The following is a 7,568-nucleotide window of genomic DNA, read 5'->3' as shown; positions in this document are numbered from 1 at the left end:
TTAAGCTAACCCATCCTGTGGTATTTATCATAGCATCCTGGAAACTAGGACACAACCTAACTGAACTTCCAGACTCATCCTTACTGCTTTCCCATATCTTGCCTCAAACAAATTGGAATACTTGCCATTTTCTAAACTGTGCCACCATCACTATCACCAGCTCTGAGAGAGGAGATAAGAGTTGTTTGAGTTGGAAGAGAAAGGAGTCGGTGAAAAGAGCAAGAGAGTTAGATACTAGTGAATATCTCCTTTTCCTCTCTCAATTGTTTGCATGCAGGTGTTCAGTATGTTTCCATTTTTGCTTGTTTGCATGCAGGTGTATGGCATGTTCTATTTTGCAAGAGACCACAGGCAGCTAGGTGATCTTGAATCTCAACCAACTGCAGCTGCTTGCCAGGGCACAAAGGTAGCCTGATGAATACTTGCTCAATCACCCTGTGGGTATATAAAAACTGAATACTTGGGCAGCACAAGCGTCCCTCATCTCTGATCAAAGTAGGGCATGTGGAGCTGCCATCCACTTGCCTTGACCCAGACATTTGACCTCCCTTGGCTTGAAGCTGCCCTAAGGAATTTATCCTGACCCAATTTTTGTGGGAGCAGTCAAATCTCTTTTAATCCTGATGTAATATTGTGGGGCAGAAACTTTAATTGGATTACTTACATGGAGATGTGATACACCCAATTGTGGGTGTGACCTTTTGATTAGATGAAGATCTGACTTTGCCCATTCAAGGTGGGGTTGCTTACTGCAGTCCTTTAAGAGGGAACCATTTTGGAATGGTCAGGAAGATACTTTTTCTGGGGAAAGGCTGCTGGCCTCTGGGGTTCCTGTCACATGGGAAGGCAGATGGCGACATCTGCTGGTCCTTCTCTCCTGGTTCTGGTTTCAATGACTGTCTCCAAATGTCTCTGGGAGTTTTCTCTCTAAGCTCTCTGGGCTTTTAGTGTCTTTTATCCTCTCTCAAAGTACTCCAGAAAAGGATTAGAATTGGGTGGGTCACATCTCCGTGTAAACAACCAAAGCAAAAGTTCCAACCCACAATAGGTCTGCATCCACAAAGATGGATTAAAAGAACATAAGCTTTTCTGGGGCACATAACAGATTCAAACCAGTACATGTGTATATATATTTTGTTTATCCATTCAGCAGTTGATGGAAACTGCGTTGCTTCCATCTTTTGACAATTGTGAATAATGCCACTATGTATATTGGTGTGCAAAAAGTCCCTACTTTCAATTCTTTTGAGTATATACCTAAAAGTGGGATTGCTGTATCATATGGTTATTCTATACTTAGCTTTCTAGGAACCTCAAACTTTCTTCCACAGCCAATGTACCATTTTACTATTCCACCAGCCATGAATAAGTATATCTATTTCTCTATCCTCTCCAGTACTTATCTTTTGTTTTTTAAATAATAGACTTTCTAGTGGGTGTGAAACTGCATCTAATTGTGGTTTTGATTTGTATTTCCTTAATGGCTACTGATATTGAGCATCTTTTCAAGTGCTTTTGATAATTTGTATATCTTCTTTTGATAAATATTTATTCATGTCTTTTGCCCACTTTTTAATTGGGTGTTTTGTTGTTGTTGTTGAGTTATAGGATTTCTTTATATATTCGATATATTAAACCCTTATCAGCTATGTGGTTTCCAAATATTTTCTCCCATTGTGTAAGTTGTTATTTTATTTTCATGATAAAGTCCTTTAATGCACAAAGGTTTTTAATTTTTAGTGAGGTCTCATTTATCTATTTTTTCTTTTGTTGCTTATGCTTTGGGTGAAAAGTCTAAGAAACCATTGCCTAACTCAAGGTCCTGAAGATGTCTTCCTATGTTTTCTTCTAAGAGTTTGATAGATAAAAAAAAACTAAATATAAGAGCCAGAACTATTTTGAGTTGATTTTTGTATATGATGTAAGGTAGGAGACTACCTTCATTCTTTTGTGACTGGAGATCTGATTTTCCCATTTGTTGAAGAGACTTGTGGTGGTTTGAAACGGTATGTACCAGAAGAATGTGTTTTTATAGTTAACCCATTCCTGTGGGTGTGAACCCATTGTAAGTAGGACATTTTGGTGAGGCTACTTCAATTAACGTGTGACCCACCTCAGCCAAGATGGGTGTTATTCTTATTACTGGAGCCCTTTACAAGAGAATAAAATTCAGACAAAGAGAGAAAGAAGTCATAGGAAGCAAGAAGCTGAAACTGAATGTGAGAGAAAGGAAAAGACCAGGAAATGCTGCCCTGTGCCTTGCCATATGACAGAGGAGCCAAGGATCACTGGCAGTTAGTCCCAGATTGCCACACTACTTGGGAGAAAAAGTATCACCTTGACAATGCCTTGATTTGGACATTTCCCAGCCTCAAAACCATTAGCAAATAAATTCCTATTGTTTAAGGTGATCCATGTTATGGTATTTGCTTAAGCAGCCTAGGAATTTAAAACAAGACTATTATTTCCCAACTGAGTGCTCTTTACCCCGTTATCAAAAATCAGTTGGCTATAACTGTGATGGTTGATTTCTGAGCTCTCAATTCAATTCCATTTACCTATATGACTGTCCTTGTGATTACCATGGCTTTGTAATACGTTTTAAGATCAGAAAGTATAAGTCCACCTCCAGATAATTTTAAGAAAATAATTTCTGAGTAGAACTCCCAGAGGTCGTGAGGCATTTTTAGGCAGAGAGGGTCTGTGATAACCTTCAGATCTCCAATCTTCTGTAGCTTTAGAAGACCTCGAAAAGTTTCCCAATCCTCCCCAAAAGCTGAGAGGTTTGAATGGCTTGAGGTGCAGTGTATAGGGACCAATAGGCTGTCTCAGACTGTCTCATGGGTACCATGGTGATAGAGATCAGTAGCCAAGAACCAATGAAGGCAGAGCACAAATATACTGTGAACAGAGGATGCCCAAGGACCTGATGTCCTTTCCCATATATGTCATGGCACTGTTAAACACTTGGAACTTCAAATTGGCCTCAGAGAGAAGGAAAAATATTGTATTGGCTGAGTTTAAATTTGAAATGATGACAAAAAATAAAACAAAAACAAAACCTGAAATAACTGAGAATCTGACTAGATTAAGTTTTCTGTCAGCAGGAAGATAACTCATTTATTAAAATGAAAAACGTTTATAGTCAACATACACATTGCATGGGTTTGCAGTAAAGAGTTAAGTCAACAGGTTAGGTTACTCAAACACTTCACATTCCAAAGAAAGGACTAATCTTTTGCTGGCTCCTGGGAGATCACCTTTGAGTCCTTAGAATATCCTGCCTGATAAGAATATCCTATATTAGTTTGATTAAATAGTTGCAGTTGTTGCAAGAATACTTGCCTGATTCCGATAAAAACTTCGGACAGCAAGGCTCAGGTGAGGTCTCTGGTTGGCAACACTACACATGTTGTCACACATAATATAGGATAGATAAATTCTGTCCAAGAGACTCCCCTGGGAGAGGATAACTGAAAGCTTGCTTCTGGTTTCTCCAGGAATTTACCCTATCCATCTTTTCCCTTTGCTGATTCTAATCTGTATACTTTTGTCATAATAATTTGTAACTATTAGTAAAAACAGCTTTCTCAAAGACCTGTGAGTCTTTGCCCTGAATCATTAAGCCTGAGGGTGGTCTTATGGACTCTTGACACCCAGTGCCTATCTTTTCTCCTACTAGGTTGTAATTCCTTGAGGCTAAGAACCAACTCTTCTCCTCTGTGTCCCTGTAATATGCCACAAATTGTATGAAGGCAAAAATCTAGAACTTCCTCCTGGTTAGTCCTTAAACTCTCTGCTCTACTAAGAGTATTTACCTCAATTATAACTTCTTTTATCACACATATTGCTGTTGTGAGCCATCTACTGAGGAGGAAATTCCAAGACAGATAATTACAGGTGATCATCCCTTCTCCTCACTCCTCACTGCTTCCCCTCCTGTATTAATTTCTTATGCCTGTGTCATGGTTAGGGACAGGTGTCAACTTGGCCAAGTTGTGGTACCTGTTCATCTGATTGGGCAAGTGCTGGCCTGTCTGTTGCAATGAGGACATTTCATAGGATTAGGTCATGATCACGTCAGCTACATCCACAGCAGATTCCATTTGTAATCAGCCAAAGGGGAGTGTCTTCTGCAATTAGTGATGCTAAATGCAATCATGGGAAGCCTTTTAAGGAGGACTCAGAGGAGACAGGTTCCATTCCTGCTTTGGCTGGTGAGCCTCTCCTGTGGAGTTCATCCAGGCCATCCATCTGAGTCATCGGCTTCGCAGCCTGCCCTGTGGATTTTGGACTCTGCGTTCCTACGGTCACGTGAGACACTTTCATAAATTTTATATTTGCAAGTGTTCCCTGTTGATTCTGTTTCTCTAGAGAACCCTAACTAATACAGCCTGTTATAACAAAGAACCACAAAATGTGTGGCTTAAAATAATACAAATTTATCCTCTCACAGCCCTGGAGACCAAAGTCCAAAGTTAGCACGGCCATGCTGTCTCTGAAGGTTCCAAGAAAGAATCATTCCTTCCCTCTTCCTAGCTTCAGGCTGTTACCAATAATCCTTGGCATTTATTAGCATGTGGCAGCATACCTGCAATCACTTCTTCTGTCTTCACATAGCCATCCTCCCTCTGTGTCTCTGCTAGCACAGGTCCATTTTACCCCTTCTTAAACAGGGTATCAGTCACATCAGTTGGGCCTCCCCTAGCCCCAGGATGACCTCATTTTAACTAATTAAACCTGCAAAGATGCTATTTCCAAATAAGGGTACATTTATAGGTAACAGGTGTTAGGACTTGAACATATATTCTTGGGGGACACAATTAAATCTACAGTGCCTCCCCAGTCATTATTCCCCCTGGTAAAAGGACCTGGTGAGCATGATGGAAAGAAGTCTCTAAAGGGCCAGTGGGTACCAGGAGAGGAGAGACATATCTATGTACTTTGTCTGGAATACAGGAATAATGGAGCAGGCTATAAATTGAATGTTGACTAATGAGAATCTGGTCAATTTACTGACTTTATAGACATGGAGTGAATACCTAAAACACTGGTGCAAGACCTATTGTGATAGTTAATTTCATGTGCCAACATGGTTAGATTATGGTGGTTCAGTTGTTTCATAAAGCATGCACTGGCCTGTTACTATGAGGATAATTCTAGACAGATTTGCATCTATAGTCAGTTGATGCTGGTTGCATCTACAATAAACAAAGGAGATTGCCCTCAGCAATCAGTTGGAAGTCTTAAAGCCAGAACTAAGAATTTAATGTTAAAAAGAATAATTCCTGCGTTTATTGCACATAATCAGCTTTTCCTGGAGAATTCAGCAAAACCTTCATTAGCATTGCCAGATTGTAGCCTGCCCAGTGAAATTTGGATTTGCCATTTTCTATGGTCCCATGAGGCAATACCTTTTTTATTCAAAATTTTTACTGTGAAATATAACATATATTCAAAAAGCAATACATTTCAAAATACATTTTAACAAGTAGTTAAAGAACAGATTTCAAAGTTTGGTATGGATTACAGTTCCACAACTCCAGATGCTTCCTTCTAGCTTCTCTAGGACATGTGAGAGTAAAAAGTAATATTAATATAATGATTCAGTAATCATACCCATCTGTTAAGTCCTATCTTCTTTGTTACAACTCCTTCTTTCCTTAGATCCATTTCCCAATCTTTAGGGATATTTGGGTTCTGCCCATTCTAACTTTTTTCATATTGAAAAGGGTGTTGACAATATGGGATTGGGTGATGGAACTAGTTGATGTTCTTGGAGAGACCGGCACCTCTGGGTTCAGCACTTATCTGGTGTAGGAACAATCTGAAGATTTTAGGTTTCTGAAAAGTAAACTTAGTGAGAGTCCTTGGTGTTCTTTAGGGTTAACAGGAATGATGTTTGTTGGGTTTTGGTGAACTGTGACAACTAGCAGTATCTAGCTGAAGCTTGCATAAGAATAGCCTCCCAAGTAGCCTCTAGACTCTATTTGAACTCTCTTAGGCACTGATACCTTATTTTGTTATATTCCTTTCCCCTCTTTTGGTCAGGAAGGCATTGTTGGTCCCACAGTACCAGGGCCAGGCTCATCCCTGGGAGTCATGTCCCACATGGCCAGAGAGACTTACACCGCTGGACATCATGCCTCATATAGCAGGGAGGGTAATGATTTTACTCGCAGAGTTGGGCTGGGGAAGGGCACATTTGAGCAATAAAAGAGGTTCTTTGGAAGTAGCTCAGGCCTAATATCTTAGCTTTGTTGCTACAGAAATAAGTTTTATAAGAACAAGCCTCAAGATCAAGGGCTTGGCCTATTAACTTGGGAGTTCCTAGTTTTTCAGAGAGTTTCCAGGGTTCCCCAGGTGGGAAAGTATAAAGTTTAATAGTTCTATATTTTTTTCCATGAGGCAATTCTTATAATAGATCTTTTAATATTTATATATACATTTATATTTACACACACACACACACACACACATCCTGTTGGATCAGTTTTTTGAAAACTCTAGTACAGCCATGAAGAATTACTCTGGGGACTATCTAGAAACAGAGAGAAGCTCTACATTGTTAACATTCTGCCTGCTCCGGAGAGGTTTTTTTTTTTTTTCTACTAGGTTTCATTATGAGACTAGGGATTGCAGAGAGGGAAGTGGTGTTCATTTGAAACTGTCATGTGCCCCAGAAAAACTGTGTTTTTTAAGCCAACATAGTGGGTGCAGACTTATTATGGGTGGGATCTTTTGATTAGGTTAATCCCGTGGAGATGTGGCCTGACTCATTCAAGGTGGGCCTTAATCTGCTTTCTGGAGTTCTTTAAGAGAGGGACATTTTGAAGAGAACACAGACAGTTGGGGATGCGGACAGAAAAATGTCCTGGGAGATGCTAAGCTATGAAATGAACTCCAGATTTTTGCCCCAGAGAAGCCAAGAAAGGACCCACAGATGCTTAAAGAGAGAAAGCTATTGGAATCAGCAGCTGAATGCAATGAACTGAGAGCAACGCCAGCAGATGCCAGCCATGTGCCTTCCCAGCTGACAAAAGTGTTCCAGATCCAGCTGCCTTTCTTCCAAAATGGCTCCCTTTCAACGGGCTCCAATAAGCAACCCCACCTTGAATGGGTAGAGACACATCTCTGTGGAAACCATCAAAAAAGGTATCCTCTCATGGGTGCCTTAATTTAGACATTTCACAACCTTAAAGTTGTAACTTATAACTTAATAAATCCCCTTTATAAAAACTAATCCATTTCTTGTATATTGCATTCTGGAAATTTTAACAAAGCAAAAGAAGGGAAGAGGAAAGTCATTGTGCCCGTTTGAAACTGTTGTGTACCCCAGAAAAGCCAAGTTCTTTAATCCTCATTCAATATTGCCGGGTGGGATCTTTTTTTACTGTTCCCATGGAGATATAACCCATAATATTTGATTGGATGGTTTCCATAGAGATGTGTCTCTACCCATTCAAGGTGGCGTTGCTTATTGGAGCCCGTTGAAAGGGAGCCATTTTGGAAAAAGGTTTAGTGATGACAGAGCCCACACAGCCAGAGATCTCTGGAGATGGAGAAAG

This window comes from Tamandua tetradactyla, chromosome 1 (assembly GCF_023851605.1).
Source record: "Tamandua tetradactyla isolate mTamTet1 chromosome 1, mTamTet1.pri, whole genome shotgun sequence".
Classification (NCBI taxonomy): Eukaryota; Metazoa; Chordata; class Mammalia; order Pilosa; family Myrmecophagidae; genus Tamandua; species Tamandua tetradactyla.
Note: the sequence above shows the minus strand (reverse complement) of the source record.